The sequence below is a fragment of the Malurus melanocephalus genome, unplaced genomic scaffold, assembly GCF_030028575.1.
Source record: "Malurus melanocephalus ecotype Western Australia unplaced genomic scaffold, MMel_1.1 scaffold_313, whole genome shotgun sequence".
Lineage (NCBI taxonomy): Eukaryota > Metazoa > Chordata > Aves > Passeriformes > Maluridae > Malurus > Malurus melanocephalus.
In genome coordinates this window covers 559,606-577,348 of record NW_026623545.1, presented here as the reverse complement: position 1 = coordinate 577,348, position 17,743 = coordinate 559,606, and positions in this window count along the sequence as shown.

Genomic DNA, 17,743 nt, shown 5'->3' with positions numbered 1-17,743 from the left:
AGACCCCAACACCTGTGTTTGTATTTATAATGTTAGAATGTTTTTGTTAGGTTATTACATGCACTGCATACATGACCATTGTCTACAACTACACCTAAAATACCTTTATAATAAATAAGAAAGGAGTTGAAATGTTGTCATACTCAATGTCAGTTAAAATCCTTTTTTCAAAGGATGAAATATTTTTGTGTATTCACCCAGAGCCTGGAAATATTTAAGTATTTTACACGGAACTTCATGTGCATTCTGTATCAGTATRTGGAAGGAAAAATATGTAACTATGTTTACCCAACATCTTCAACGAAGAAAACTGCAAGCCTTTTGCTACTTTCCCTATCTGATAGCTTTACCTAAGTTTGGACAATCTTTTCTTGAGCTGCTGCTATAAAATATTGTGCATCACTGGTGTTTCAATTCATAATCTTGGGCAATTTGAAAAGCTACTGAGAATCATCTGTAAATATGTTACTGTGTTTAGTAAGTTGGATTTTTTATATATATATACATATGTATATAAATTACTTCTGTGCTGGCTTTAAATACTCTTGAAGAAAATGAGTTTGCTGTGGCTAGGAATTTCCAAGTGCAAATACAGGTCCTTTCCAACCCTGCCCAAAAGCAACACTCAGAYAGAAAAACTGCAAGAATACACACGTGAGGAAGAATGATAGTATTTAGCTATTTGTACAAAAATATATTTTCTGAAATTAGAAGAAAATTAGAGTGTTGTGGGACAAATAGGTTAAAAAACTAGAACACTGCAGGTTTATTTTTGCAATGAATTCTCGCTAGATTTATATTTACTATTTATTCTGTATAATTTTGTAATTTTTTTTTTTTTTCCGACTCACAAGAAAAGAAAAATCTTATTCCTGGCTGATTATGAGCTAATCAAGGAACTGGTCTCTATCTATGAAAAAGAAATAAAGTGGTTTTTAAATGTCTTTTTCTTAAAGGTCACTTTTTAAAGAAGGCAGCAACCTCTGCATGCACAAGTTTTAAACTATTTGGGAATTAAACACAATGATTCTCACTCTTGTCATGTGGACAGAAGAATCTTATCCTGAGTGCAGTAAGGCCATTCAATTTCTGTGCATGACTGATATGGTGCCAAAACACGATTTCTGACCTGCATTTATCTTCCTCTAAGCAAATCTTTTGTAAACTGACTATGCATRAGGGGTCTTTTTCTAATTCCTATTTGTAAAGTGAAAAATCAGCTTAATTACWACATGTGTACATGTGTATGCTAAATTTAGCAATGAAGTCTTGATAAACTCAAAGTAAAAAGATATATTCTTTAGTTCAACATACTKTTCATGTCTTACCTATTTGTATATACAGATGTGAATTCTTCATATTCTTCTACATACGTTTCTGACAGAAAAATTTCCTATATTACATATGAAAGTCAGATTCTCAGTTCTTTCAAATTTGCATAGAGATGACAAATGGTGCTATACTAATTTCTGTAGTTTGAAGATCTGACCATATTTTGTCTCTGTTAACAAATTGATTTCCTTATTAATATTATTGAGGTGTTATTATTTTATTATGGAAGTAAAACTTGTTGGCTTACAAAAAGATAAAAATTTCAGTTATTAGAGAATAAGTGTTATTTCCTCTTTCTAGATTTGAAAATAATTTATTCAGGAAACCTGTCTATTTTGGAATATTAGGAAGAGTAAATGTGGTRATAAAATATTTGTTCCATTGTTATCTTTATTCTGGACAAGGAAAGACAATGCTACGTATAGTTTGTGCAGGTAATCGTGAGACAAAAGGGAGAATGCAGCTGCAAAAAATTTGCATATAATATTATTTTAGATGTACTTGCATATTCAAGCACCTGTGAATATGCTTCATGGACATGCCATAGAGCCTATGGAAATCCATTCCTGGACCTGGAGGAGCAACTGGAGCAGAGGTGGGATGGCTTAGAGCATCAAAATGAGACTAGATGTGGCCATTGAAAGAATTTATCTTCACACAGGAAAAAARTCAAATAAATTTATTATATGGAATAATTAAAATACAGTTAAAAATTGAATTTATTAAATTGAAATAACACTAGAAAGCTTTGAATACTGAACCAGACCCATTAAATTATTCTTTTTCAAATTCTCAGAGATCTCAAATTAGTGCAGAGAAAAAATCCAGATAAAAATATAGATGATACTTGATAACCGAGTTTATTATTTCAGTGTCTGATTTCAGTAGTTGTTTCCAAAAAGAAAATGTGTGTAAAWATAACACCCTGCAATTGGCAAGACACAGGGAAATGGTGATTCAAGCCTTCAGGCTTAGATTTAAGAGAAATAGCTTCAGACTAAAGACAATTGCCACATGCACAGATGTCACTTTGCTTAGCTGCTAACAGTTACTTGGCAGAMTGTTCAGGACAACTGTGTGGCAAACATTCTTCTTCATTGCAGTCTCAAAGCATCAGAAAGAAGAGTGAGCTAAATTAATGTCAAAGCAAGTGAGTTACACAGCTGTATCAGAGCCTCTCTCAGCAGGATTAAAGAGACCTTTACCATTCAGCTTTCCTTCAGCAGGGAGTTTCATGCCTTTCATTTTGTAAGGAAAACTGAGCTCTGTGGCTGTCGGTGACATTGAGAGTGGTTTGGCAGTATCCAGGAATTCCCAAGATGTGGCTCAGTGACCACTTACCCATCATGATGTTGCCCACTGGGCTGCCACGTAGTGAGGGTTTCTATAATGAGAAGAGAGGAGTCTGCCTATTGCCTTACATTCAGACAGTGATTTTCCCAAATATGAGGAAACTTTACTCTATAACAAAAAGGACAAAAATTTCACCTTATATGGTTATTCTTCAGCTGAATAAAATCATTGTCTGCTGATAAAAATAAAATCATTACATAAGAAAGGCATCACATATGAAAGAAGTATGCGATATCTACTTCTAAAATTTCCTTGGAATATTATAACAACTGAAAATGTGTCATTAGTATTATTGATGTTTGCAGACAGTTGGGAAGGGTATTCATAAATTTTCTTTTTAAAACGTTATTGTATTTTTTTTCCAGTGACAGGCACAGTTAAGTGGTTTGATACATTTTTACTTAGCTGGAATAGTGGAGGTTGGAAGGTAAGGCATGTTTGACAGTCTGCAACAAAGTGGATCCATTTTTCTCCTGTCAACATGATAGTTTAATGGAGTGCGAGAACAGTGCTTCCTCAAGCACTCYGGTGTAAGTGGCAGCTATGTTATTGTTGCTAGGGTACCTTAAGGTAACCAACACTACCGTTTTTCACATCACATTTGAGTGAAGAAAATATATTAAGTATCACTGCAGACCTGTTCCCTAAATAAACATATTAAAGCATGTTATTGTACTTTTTTATTTTAAACTGTTCTTACCTTTTCAACTTCATAAAAGACAAAGGATTTCTTATTATTTTTCTTTCTGCTACAGGGAATTTTCACACAGACTTTTRGTACTGATACTTGGTTATACTGCCTGCAGTGATGCCTCTCCAAACTTTTAAAAAAGAATAAAAGAGAACCCGGCACTTAAAAAAACCTTATCCAACAAATACTATAAATCTATGCATAGCTTAGGGTATTTGCTTATTCAGAAATGGCCCAATATTTTAACACATTTTTTTTTCCATTTGAATGACAGATCAACTTTTCCATCATCTATTGCAGACTGAAAATTAATTTGTACTTATTTTCAGTGACATGTCRAACCTATCAGATTCAAATACAATCCTCTTTGACTTGCAGTCATTATTTCTCTGATTGGAATTTGAGGAGCAGGTTTCAGCCCCTCTTTGCATGACAAAAATGTTCCCTGTATTAATCCAAATGGAAGATGTTTGCCATGTACCACTCACCAACAAAAATTACTTATTATATAGTATGCTAAGCTGARGAAATAAGTTTGACCAGGATGGGAAACAACACCATCTTAGAGAGATCGCTTTCTTGTATAGAAAGAAAAAAAATGGTACTTACTACAAGTAAAACATTATTTCACAGGATAAAGTAATAGTGGCATGGATAAAATGGAGTCTGAATCTCAAAGTCACTAGAAGGAGTTCTGGATAATTGTTCTGAGGATGCYGTTTTCTGCAGCAATGTACTTTATCAGTCACACCAAAACAATCTGCAAGTTTCCTGTGGATGTACTGAAATCATCCTGAGATTAAAGACCAACCAAACTTTTGTCTTAATTCAAATGATCAGAAACTGTCTTAAGACTGGCACATTTGTCTTCTGCTCCCTTGCACAGTATATCTGCATTTCCATTGATGAATTTCACACTCAGCCATAGACTGCCCTCTGGCATTACAATCTACTGCTGCAATTGAAATCTATTCCCTGGAGAGGTTTTACAGTGTATACAGAGTTCCTCCTGGATCTGATGATTGCTGCACCACTGGGTACTTGTGACAGGGAAGATAATCTTGTATTATAAGTCAGAAATTGGTTTGGGTTTTTTGGTTTTTTTTTTTTTTTCAGTTTTCTGAAATTTATGGTATTCTTGATGTTTTCCAAGGAGCCGATGTCAAATCCTTTTGTTCCTTGAAACAGAAGTGAACTGTAGCTGGAATCAATATGGGGAAGTTAATCTCCATACTGAAAAGATAAAGCATGGTGCTTTCTTTCCTGCACATCTCCTTACAGTCAGCCTTGGCTTTTTGACACAACAGAACAAATTCTGAAGAGCCACAGTGTAATGGAAAGCAGCTAACCTCAACGAAGAACATAAAAGGTCAGATGCTGTTCAGCTCTATGAAAGCAAGATGCGATGAAGAATTTTTATTTATTCAGTTTCACCAAGATGGAGTGAAAGTACATGCACACAGCACATTTCATAAAACATTTGCCAAAGTTTAATGTTCTAAGACATTAACTTCAAAACATTCTCAGTATGTGAATATTACTGCTGGAAGGGCAACTTCTACTTGATTTTTACTTATAGTTTATGGAATGGAATGGTGGAATACAGAAAAGAAGAATATGGTTCCATGTTTCAAGGAGAAATGTTATTTATTGTAACTTCAACTCTTTGTTTTTGTGGAAAAATTCATCCACATTATTTCATTTTCTGATTTTTTTTTACAAGTTGAGAATTAAAAAAAAAAAAAAAAAGGTTAAAGTTGAGAATTAAAAAAAAAAAAAAAAAGGTTAAAGTTGAGAATTAAAAAAAAAAAAAAAAAGGTTAAAGTTGAGAATTAAAAAAAATAAAATCTCCTAACTGTGATTATTGGACAAATAAACTACAGAAGAGTAAATAATTTTTTAAACAGAAAGAAATCTAAAACCTTTCATATATGAAGAAATTCTATATCATGCTAGCATAAAGTTGCACTTTAAAAGAAACTATGAAATTAATTTTGTCAGCTCATAAAACTTAGTATTATTTTTAGTTTTAAATTAAGAGACGGCTCAGCACTTCTGCATTTTTCAAAATTCAAAGCCAACATAACACTTTCATAATGACACATATTTAGGTTAAATACATATAAAATGGTTCCATTGTAAGACATATTAATAAAAAAAAAATGCTTTCAAATATAATCTGCTACTTCCCCTCATTTTTCCCTACTGAAGTGGTGTAGTGTACTGTGAAAAAAAAAAAAAAGAAAAAAAAAAAAAAAAAAAAAAAAAAAAAAAAAATAGTACATTTCCTGAGCAAGGAGACCAAACTAGACAAATTCTTTTGTATCTTTTTTCTATACTTTTTTTTGGAGAGTAGAATTTCATGGATTCCCATCCCTACAACACAGTATACTTACACAGTTCATATGTCATGCATAAGTGAGTAATTTGGTCTAATAAATGGTCTATGCAAGCATGTTCTTTTGTAAGTGGAAAGTTATTGCCACTGCACTTTTAAAAAGATCTTGTGTGTCAAATATCCTTTAGATACATCTGTTACATCAGACCCCAGAGGTCTCAAATATTTATGAAACTTGATAAGATGCAAGATTCCAGGCTGCCAGTTCTGGGTTAGTCTATGGGAATCCAGACACCCTGGATTTTTGGGTACTTGGGAAGAGTGAAAAATGTCAGTCATGTTTTACAGAGGAAAGGTTCTTGAGCAAGCATTAAAGACATAGATTGCTTTTCTTATCTTAGCAGAGGTGTGCAGTGTTTCACAGCATTTTATCACTTAAGAGTGAACATRAAACATAACGAGATCCAAAATCTASCATTTAGATGCCATTTTCCACAAAASGTAAATGTTTTCATGAAATAAAAATTAAATTAAGATTAATATTTTGAAATTCTTAATTGTCTCAAGTGTTGCACAAATGTCTTTAATATATATCACTTCAGAAGAGATGGAAGGGAGGTGGTGTTGCCATCTGTTGACCACTCACACATTTGGATTTCTGGAAGGGAAATGTGCTGAGGATAGATATCTTCATGCTGCCATACATGATATTATGAAGGTTAAATCATATTCTACAGATTCTAAAGAAATTGTTTATCATAGGATCTAAGGACTGCAATGTCATCTGAAGTTGGATATCTTGCAGGCTCTGATTCCATGATTACTCATAAAAATGACTACAGAATATACAGAAGATTTATTGTTATAATTTCCTCTGAATTTTTGATTGATGTCCTCATCCAAGGGCCATTAAAGCTAAGGAATTGTATCTTTTGGATATGGAGTGATGCAGAAGCATCTTAGAAGTCTATGGTTTTGTCTGCACAGATACATTTAGAAAAAAGTAATTGCAAAAGCATTGGGGTGTTGTTGCACTGAGTCATTTTCCAAACAGCCTAAGTCAGAAGTAGACAAGAAAAAAAACCTCTTCGTAACTACAAGACCTCACCATATGTTAAAAAATATCTCACAAAATTTTTTCTGACGATTCCCTYGACCCAGTCTCCTGAAAGCGTAAAAGTTTGTGTCTGTTTCTTCCCATTTTTTCCAGAAGYTAAGTATGATAAGACCTCAGTTTGGCTTATAAAGGTAAACATGAACAGTAAACACCTAAAAAGCATTTGGATAATAGAAAAACTTTCTTCACTAGTGCAGCACTGAGTTACAGTACCTAAAGTATCCATGGAACCTCAGCCCCTTGAAGTGGGAGGCTGGGCTAGAYGGCCTCCAGAGTTCCCTCCTAGGGGGTTCTGTGGTTCTAATGTGTTTCTGCAAAAGATTTTTTTAGGGTAAAACAGTCTACAGTATTTTTTTTTTTTTTTCTATACACAGGCTTCCTGAATATGAAATTAAGGAAAAAGGCAATATTCACCAAACACTATAATGAAATAAAATAGTTTCACATAACTCTTGTAAGATACAGAGATGCAGCAATATGAACCCTGCATCAAATTAAATGGTACTTCTCTGATAATRGTCCGATGGTGATCTGTGACTACCTAAGTTTGTCATTGAAAGCATTTTTTTTCCGTAATAAATGACTTCAAATTTCTAAATAAATTGTTGTAACTATCTGAAACTCTTGAAGAGTGATCCACTTCTGTACTAGTTGAACTAATGATCCTTGTTTTCTTGGCATACTGCTGGTATAATTCTTCACACATTTCAAAGGTAACAATCTTGGTTTTTCAAAGGTTCTTCCAGGTTTTGAAAGTACTTAATATATTCTGTTTGTCAAAAGGCCAAATTATTGAGTAGTATATGAGTAATGTATGTTTTAAATTAAAGATATTTTTACATAATTTTCTTGACTCTTTCAAGTTATGAAGCAGCACTTGGAAAAAGACTCATTGATTTAAGTGCAGCACTTCWTGCTAATTAATAATCAGCCTTTTCAAAATCCTCCTGTGATATGCTRTCTGTTACCTGAAACCAGATGCTTCCAGACAGATTTAGAGCAAAAATTTATGCAATTCTATTTCCATGTTTCTTATACTCTTTAGGTATATCATTTAACAATTTTTWAAAACTGGATACTAAATGAATCTGTGATTTATCCTAGGATGGCTGTAAGTTCATTATATGTACTTGTATACATATCTTTGCATATCTTTGGGGGAAACCAAATTTCCCAGTCCTAACTATATCTAGAAGTAGTTTCTTAACTTTGCTAAGAGAGTCTTTTTTTTTTTTTTTTTTTTTTTTTTTTTTTTTTTTTTTTTTTTTTTTTTTTTTTTTTTAATAGAAATGCCTATAATTTGTTTTCTTTCAATTGGTCTGATATGCATTAATCTTGTAAATTGAACCTCTGAAAGGTAATGCAAACATGGATGCGTTGTTACCAGACCAATTTTTTAGCCACCTGTGGAGGAAGTGAAGGATTGCAATAATCACAGRTAATCATCCATAAAAATTCAATGGACAACCTGCTAGTTTGGGATTAAACATGAACATAGGTGTTCAAAATTGTTGCAGAAATAGAAACAAAAATGCTTCTTATTCCTACAATTTAAAAGCAGAGAATTAGACATAAATCATGTAATTCTGTGTCTATGAACATCAAGAAAAAAATGGTTGTTTTCTACCTAAATGCAAAAATACACTGCCACAAAGATTTGAAAGTTTATTCCTGCATAAAATGCTTTTTCAGACGAGAAATGTCTAAAAAGATTATGGAAAATAACTGATTTAATAGACTCTTAGTACTGTAGTCAATCTTCAGACGCATTTGTAAATCCAAAGGAAGACTGAAAATCATAAACAATGTTTTAATTAAAAAAAAAAAAAAACAAATGAACAAACAAACAAAAAAACCACAACAAAACAACAACAAAAAAATTAAAAAACCACCACCAATCACAAAATGCCCTTAACAAAACAATCCCTAAAATATTTAAAGTATTTATCCATTGTTCTCACTACATAACCTATCATATATATATATTCATCTCTTTTGCTTTTTTAAATTTTCTTTTTTACTTTTTTCCACCTACCTTTTTTTCACATATGTACAGTCTTTTAGCCTGCATAAATTTAACTTGTGGAGTTTTAGGTAGCAACTGTCTAAGTATTTGTTGTTCACCACTGGCCAGTGGTCTCCATAGTTGGCTTTTAAAACACAGATATGTAGGTTACTAATAAACTTACTAGTGTATAACTCATTTGAGTTCCCTTCTGTTTTGGAGTAAATATATCACAGTATAAACAAGAAAAGAAATATTTATATGAGGAGTATCTGCAGTATCTGTTACAGAATAACTTTGGTCAGGCAAAATTAAATGGATTGCTTTACTTTAGGAATTATAAGCTTTTTTATTCCTTAAAGTCGAACATATTTATGAACAATTTTTGATAATACTTTGCTGGTTTACCTCCTGTTTTCATACAACCTTTAGCAAATTTGAAGTTCACACTTTTTATTTGACCTAGTGTATGTAAAATACAATTTTATTTGTTAGCGTATTATGATTATCAGTTCTCATTAACCTAATATAAGAACTCAAATTGCTAGGTTTGTGTGCCAGACTCTTAAAATGCATGCCTGACCAGGATGTCTCATACCAACTGACTGCCAGCCCTGCGAGCCGCTGTGGGAGATGCTTTTGGATTAATTGTTGATGATTATTGCAGCCTACTAAAGGAGATTGTGAAGGAGATAATTTGTACTTGATGTACTTGATGATCATGCGGTAGATGAAGAACATAAGGAACTGATTACTGCWGCCTGGAACAACTTCTAGAGGTGGATTAAGATCTTTTACTTTCGCTCCCTTCTAACTAGCTTGGAGAGAAGTTCATGAGTGTAAGAAAATATGACATGGTAACTGCTGAGAAACATCTTTTTTTGCTGTTGTTGTTGTTATTAATATATTTAGGGAAATATGAAGTCATCCTCTGTGTATGATCTTGTCCTATTTCTTCAGGTTTTGATGGGTTTGTTTTTTGTGTTCTTTAATTTTTAATTTTCTTTTCTTCTTTTTAAGTATCTAAATAATAATAATAAAAAAAAAAAACTACTTAATTTTCCTTGATATGCAGGAATAAATATATATATTTTTAAGATGAACTGCTGTGGAGAAAGRCGAAGCTGTGCCATATATTAATGTTGCATAATTATTTATTCTTTTCTGTTTAAACACCATTCTCTGATCAAGTATTCCGCTTTACCTTTGAGATTTTTCCTAAAGAGAATATTTTTCCTGTTTTCAGCAGCAAAGTAGCAACAAAAATTTGAGAGAAAAAAAAAACCAAACAAAAACAAGTGTATTGCCAACAGATATCTGAGGAAGAAGTTTGTGTGTTTTTCTACTTATTTATTGATCATGTATTGGAATATACAGCTATCCTGGACCATCAGTTGGTTAAGCTTCAAATTCAGGAGGTTCAATAAGTAATCCCATCTTTGGTAAAGTGTTTGAATCATTTATATGAAAGAAACGTGACATACCAAATTKTTTTTCATGGTTTGCAGTGCATATTAGGTGTATTATCAAAGATCAAATCCCATTACTGCATAAAATAATTGCAGGGTCCTACAGACCCTCTCTAGGTCTAGAGAGCTATGGCCCCTCCAACTAGGAATGCTGGGACCTCTATTTGCTTTGAAAATAAACCTGTTTTATTAGCAAGGATATTCTGTATTAGTTGATTTCAACAGCTAAAACATTTGAAAAAACAATAAATTCTTAGCTCTGTGCTTACAATGTAATCCTTTTTGCCTCCAACATAGTTTGAGTAAACACTTTTGCAAAAAGTGTTCACTACTGGTGAAATAGACAGCCTGTATGTCATCAACAGAATTGAGTTATTCATATAAAGCCAAAACAAAAGATAAGCACAGAGATAATTTTTAGGCAGGCTGACTTTATGTTATATCTTTAACAGCCTCTCATCAGCAAAAGTGAATGGGGATGAACATGTCATATTCTGCACCATTTTAAGTCAAAGAGCAGAATTTACGATAATCTTTCTCAAAAGACTTTATTTCATAAGACATAGAGCTTTTTCTTTTTCATTTTCATTAATGGTTTCATTTAGTCATTGTTTCATTTTAGTTAAAATGTGAGTCTTCTATTGGTATTTCTTTTTGAATCTCTCTTGGTGGTATTTCTTTTTGAATCAGAATTTAATGGTTTCCAGTTATTTTCAAGACCAATAATATTTTCCCTATTACACATCCTACTTTTTAAATTATCAAGATTATTTTTTTCAGAAGTTAAAAAAACCAAAAAAACAAACAAACAAAAAACCCCCTGTATTTCCTAATAGCTTGTACTGTTTATCTAGATTTGCTCCTAGAACTTCATTTTCCAAACAAGACTGTGTTTTGCAATATTCAAATGAAGAGTTCCTTCTTTCCATATATATGGAATACAGTGGAAAGAAAGTGGGTGCTGTGCAAGGGTCAAAACAGAAGAAAGAAAAGAAATAATATAAGGGACTTCTGAAAATTTAAACTTCTAAWCAGTTTTAAGAACTGTTAAAAATTAAATAGGGTACAGAACTCGAGAAAGTGCAGGACCAGGGCATATAATTTTTTATAATAGAGGAAGTATTAAAGATTTGCTTTTTCTGAGCTACTCTTTCACAATTTAAATAGTAAATCTAGTAAATTTCCATAATTATTAATATTTTGCTCCAAAACTAGTCATATTCTTATTCACAATGGCAAAGGCATTGTAGAGACTGGATAGCCCTCTATCAAGTAGTTTATTGAAGACTGACTTCATGTAAGTTGGACTTSTTAATATATATGAAATAAAAAAGTCCCTGAAATGATAGGATTAATCATTTGTTTACCTTCATCTCTGTATAGAGATTGTGTCCATAAGAACATGGTAGACAGAATTTTTTTAAAAGTGTTTATTTTTGGTGCTTGTCTGCTTTGACTTGCAGAGCTGAATAGGAAAAGAAAAAAAAAAAAAAGTAATTATAAACTTACATTGGGTTCTTCCTTATTTTCCAAGACCCTTTGATAAAACCTACCTTAATGACCAAAGCTGAAAAACACTGCTCATTCATTCTTCTAAATGTCTCCACAAATATTTCCTCACAGCATARAGCAAATAGCTTAACTGTCATTCTTGTTTGCTTTCTGTGGGATCTAACAGCAAACGACATTTTCTCTGATTTATGGAAAAAATCCCATTGTAAKGTTTGAATTCAGTTCTTATAAAAAGAATTTAACTCAGTCTCCCAAAGCTGTGCCAGCTGTGCAGTTTCCATGAAAAAAATGTAGTTTCATAGTCTTTGGAAATAATAAGTTATATTATATAAAGGCACATTTGCAGGCATAAAATGAAATTAAATATTTAAATTCCAGGATATGTTTGTTTATTTACTTCAGTTAAAAAATCAGGAATTCCAAAACTTCATTTTCATTGCACAAAAGTTTATGTTTGTGTTTRCCCATATATATTTGCAGATAACATATTATTTGTGTTAGCATACCCTTTGCAGATGTGAAAGAGACAGGTTCATTCTCTGTGATAGAGTCTGGATTCTCCAGCAATGAATCCCAGGTCTTTTTCACCTTAGTTACAGTGAGGTTGAGATAGCACAAAGCAGCTGTACAGTGCTAAACCATTTCTTTAAATGTGATATTGTGTACCCTCTAGCAACAACTAAGAAAATATTTTGGCTGATATGAAAGGTAAAACAAGCAGATATTTGAAAGAAATAAAACATCACGGTCAAAATCACAGTCTAAAATATGCATATATGCATGTATAAAATATCCATGGTCTAATGCGTGCATAAATGGACATGAAGAAGCATGAATGCATGCATAAACTTCACATATAAATAAAAAACAATCTTTCAAACCACTTGGTGAAATATTAGAGGTGAAATGACTGTGATTAAAGACTTTTGCAGAGAAAAGATGTGTAATAAATGTTAATATTTTCTGTTTAATCAAAACCAGAAAGGGATCAGGTAAATACCTATTGTCAGGTTTGTTCACCATATTTTAAGAATTATTTGGAAGAGCTGAAAAATGATGAGACATCAGAAAGATTATCAATGCCTAGAAAATATGATTTCTGTGAAAAGATGGAATGAACTGGAACTGGCCATCTTAATAAAAACCATGAAAGAAGCAAGATGGCAATTGTTTAAATACCTAAAATTATAGTATAAGGAGAAAAGAAATAGCAAAATAACAATGGTCTTAAAATTTAATGGGGGAAAATTAGATTAGATGAAGCTAAAAAGTACTCCATGAAACTTTGTAATAAAGGTAGTAGAGCATTAAATAAAYGGTCTAAGATGCTGTAAAGTCTCTGTTAGAAGTATTTTAAAATTAACTGGACAATAATCTGAAGAATATTGTGGGTGTAATTAGTCCATCCTTGGAGSAGGGACTTTAGATTGAAGATCTTAAAATCAATGGTGAGATTTTTGTTTTTACCTAGCTAAATATTATAATCATTGCTGCATTCTAAGACACAGAGGACCAGGAAAAAAGAATAAGTGGGGTTTTTTTTTGTTTGTTTTTTTTTTTTTTTTTTCTGTCATCTTGACTAAATGCATTTATGCAATGCAATTTCAGTTCTGTGGATTGGACAGAGAGACACAGTATCATGGTTTAAGTACTGTAAATCATAGAATCATACAATGGTTTGGATTGGAAGGAACCTTAAAGATCATCAACTTCCCTCACCCTGCCATAAGCAGAAATATCTTCCACAAGATCAGGTTAATGAAAGCCTCACCCAACCTGGCCTTGAACACCTCCAGGGATGCAGCAGCCACAGCATCTCTGGAAAACCTCTTCCAGTGTCTCACCACTCTCACAATAAAGAAGCTGTTCCTAATACTTCATCAAAACCTATTCTCTTTCAGTTTGAATCTTTTGCCCCTTGTTTTTCACTACATGCTCTTGTAAAAAAGTCCCTCTTCATCTTTCTTGTAGGCTCCTTTCAGATGACTCTTTTTCAGGCTGAGCAAATTAAATTCTCAGTCTTTCCTAGAAAAAAAAAAAAAAAAAAGGTATACAAGTTACATTATTATCACTATTGCAGGAGGAGAGAATTCACCTCTTTCTCTTGGGAGTAGACTTTTAACCATCAACTCAGGACATTGTTTACTCTTTGAGTCACTTCCAAAATAGACAAAATTAATTAGTAGGTGTATTCCATTTAATATTGCATTTTCATGGAGCTGTTAAAAAAGAGATGTATTCAGTGTTCAGTGCTAGCTGTGAGGTTTTAAGAAGGTTCGAATACTGACAAATAAGAAATTGGAGTTAGAACCTGTCCTGCTTAGAAATGTGTGCATGGACATAGAAACATTTATAATTACTATATCCTATAYATTTAAAACATACCTGCTTCAGAAGTTCTGTCTTTTTATGCATGATGACATTGCCTTTCCACTTCTACTCAGAGAAGCACTCACCAATTTCTTGTCAGATCAGGTATCATGTTAATTTGTGCTTCATAAATAATTAATTTAAATAATCTATTATAGAAATGGAAATATCAAGGGTAAATTTGAAAAGGTCTAAATCCATTAAATAAAATAACTGAAATGCCTCTCTTTGAGGACTTTTTAAGTGCTGGGACTTATCTTTGGGTATGTAGTTTTGTTTTTTTTTTTACTTCAGTCATAGTCATTCTCTGATTGCTTTGTGAACTTTTTAGAAACCCCAACTGTCAAGTTCAAATAGTTCTAAGCTAATTTTTCTGACACTGAGTTTATAAAGTTTGTAATATTTCACTACATTCATTAGGTACTTGTGCTATCATATTAAGAGTTTTCCTGGAACTTAAAATTTGTGTAAATGGTTTGATTTCTGTTTGGTATAGATATAAAGGAGTGGTTTATCACCATTAAGAATGCTTGGACTTTGTCTCATTAACATATTCTTCTTTTAAAGTAAATATATTTAAAAATGATGGATGCTACAATTTATGTATTCAGCTTAGAATAAATTTTGTGATAATCAGAACTATTTTGTCCCAAAAAGAAAACACTTGTACAGAGCATATTTACTGGAATGGAAATATAAAGCTTTGATGTAAGTTTCTTCAGAAAGTGAAAAAGAAGCTAAACCAGACACAGTCGTTTGCACAGACTATGTGTTTCCAAATCTTTTTGACATGCTGTCTAGAAGAATCAACCAGACTACCAAGAGGTTTGAAAGGAGACTTCCTAAGTGATTTTAAAAAGTAATACAGTTTCTTAATTCATCAACTGTTATTAAATTAGTGTGCTCCCTTAACTGTCACCTCGGGTTTCATCCAAACACACTTCTACAGTAATGTCTAACCACAGGGCATGTATTCACAAAACATTTAAAATGCAGCTTTTTTTTAACAGATGTTCTCTSTGTATTGTTCCACACTGTAATTTCTTTGTAATGATTGCAGAACAGCAATACTATGAAGAAGATAAAGTTTAATAGAGTGTCACATATTCAGCTTATAAATCATTTAGTGTATCAAACAGATGGATGTCTTTCTCCTTCAAAACAAGTGCTGTTGTAAAAACTTTACCTCTGAATGAAAATGAGTGAACAGCATATTTTAAAAAATTGTGTGTGTGCAAAACGTGCAAAATATGSACAAGTATTTGTGTGTGCATCCATACACTTTCACCCACTGTTTTTTCTCTGATGTCTTTAAAAAAATAAAATGATAATATAGTCCCCATCTCTGTTCTTCAGGTCACATTTGAAAATGCATTTTCCTTTATGACTAAAAAATATTTCAAAACTTTTATTTCTGTTTGTGGTGAATAAGAAACCCATTTTTTTGTGGACTTAAACACTTCAAAAAAAGTTGATCGTCATACAGGCCAGTGGACAAAGAAGGCTCTTTCTCTCTGTTTGTCTTTTGCTCTCAATAAGCCACCACCTGCTCACGTCAAAAGCAGACTGATTTTCATTAATGTTCACACATTCATTTACACACCTGCATTAATTCCAGTTCCTGACACTACAGACACCAATTTTCATAGATGAGGCATCACCTTAAAGAAAACTAGCTCTTCAGTGAAAAAGAGAATAGCATTCAAAGAATAGAGAAGCTCAGGCTTGTGACCACCTGTGCAACTTGTCCATACATACGTTTATGGGATCTGAGGAGATACATCCCAGAGTCCAGAGGGAATTGGCTGATGCACCTGCCAAGCCACTCTCCATCATATTTTAAAAGTCATGGCAGTTAGGTGAGGTCACTGGTGATAGGAAATAGGGGAACAATGCCCCTGTTTTTAAAAGGGGCAGAAAAGAGAAGAGCCAGGGAAGATCATGGAACAGAGCCTGTTAGAAACTGTGTTAAGGTAAATGRAGGACAGGGAGGTRATTCGAAACAGGCAGCACCCAGGGCAAGTGCTGCTTGACCAGACCAGTGGCCTATGATGGAGTGAGTACATCGGTGGACAAGGAAAGGGCTCTGGATGTCATCTAYCTGGACTTCTGTCAGGCCTTTGACAKGGTCCCCCACAATATCCCTCCCTCTAAATTGGAGAGAGATGGATTTTATGGGTGGACTGTTTGGTGGATGAGGAATTGGTTGTATGGCTGCATCCAGAAGGTMGTGGTCAATGGCTCAACGTTCAGAKGGTGATCTGARACAGGTGGTGTCCTTCAGGGGTCCATATTTGGATCAGTATTGTTTCATGTCTTCATCAGTGACATAGAAAGTGGGATGGAGTGCACCCTCAGCCAGTTTACAGATGACATCACTAAACTTGATGTCACACCTGAAGGTGTGGATGCTATTCACAGATGCTATGCACAGATGACACACCTGAAGGACTGGATGCTATTCAAGAGGGTACCAGTGGGCWCAGGTGAACCACATGATGCAAGGTGCTGCACGTGGGTCAGGACAACCCAATTCTATGATTCTGTGATCTTGAAAACTTTAATAATTTCCTGAAACATAGGTTTCACGACAAATAGTAAAAGTCTTGAGGTAGGTAAACTGAGGATTTCCAGTATATTTGTTTATTTTCCTTCTTATAAATACTGTTGATGGCTTGCAGAGAATATAAATTTCAGTGAAAAAGCTGTAACTTATTTCTCAGAAGAAATCTAAGAAGCTTCTTGTAGCTCAGGTTATGCAACACTGTATTTCGTTTTACAGGTAAATGCATGCATGCTATAAAGCATGGGGAGAAATAGAATAGTGAAATTAGGTTTTTGTTTTTTTTTTTTCTGCTAGTAGAAATACAGAGCCTAAATTTCAGTGCCTTTTACAAAGCARACATATTCATGCTTGTAATCTTTTGGTGAAAATACATAAAATGAAGARAGAAAGAACATGATGTTTTGGTAGTGAACATGAAGCCTATATTGACATGATTTGAAAGAAATGGAATAGACAAAATTCTATTTCAAGATGTGAAGAACTTCAAAGCTGTGTTTTTAATATATGAAACATAATTCAGCAGTTCTAGGTTAAAGTTGTATCACATATTCATATTGCTGACACTGCAAATTCAAAGTGGAAATAAAAAGAAAAAAAAAAAAAAAAGTAGCAGTGTTGCTGTTCAAGCTTGCTTTTTTATGCTTCCAGTCTTATTTTTTTTGCTCACTCCATGATATACTTATAAAATCTTGGAGTTTCTTATGCCTTTCCACAGGTGGTATGTCATTTGCAACATGTATCATGACATTGAAACCACAGGTTTTAATCTTGTATATTCACTTTAAATTTATTTGTAGAAAATCAAGAACAGATCAGGACTCAGGACACACTTATTTTTGCGACTGAGTTTCAGTTTCCTTTTATTTATGGTCCTGTAAATCTGACATTTCTGCCTGTCCTTTAAGCTAGATAAGTCATCATGTCATGGGTCATTCATTAGTGTGTTAATATATCAGAATTATTTGTTGATAATTGGATCTACAAATTCTA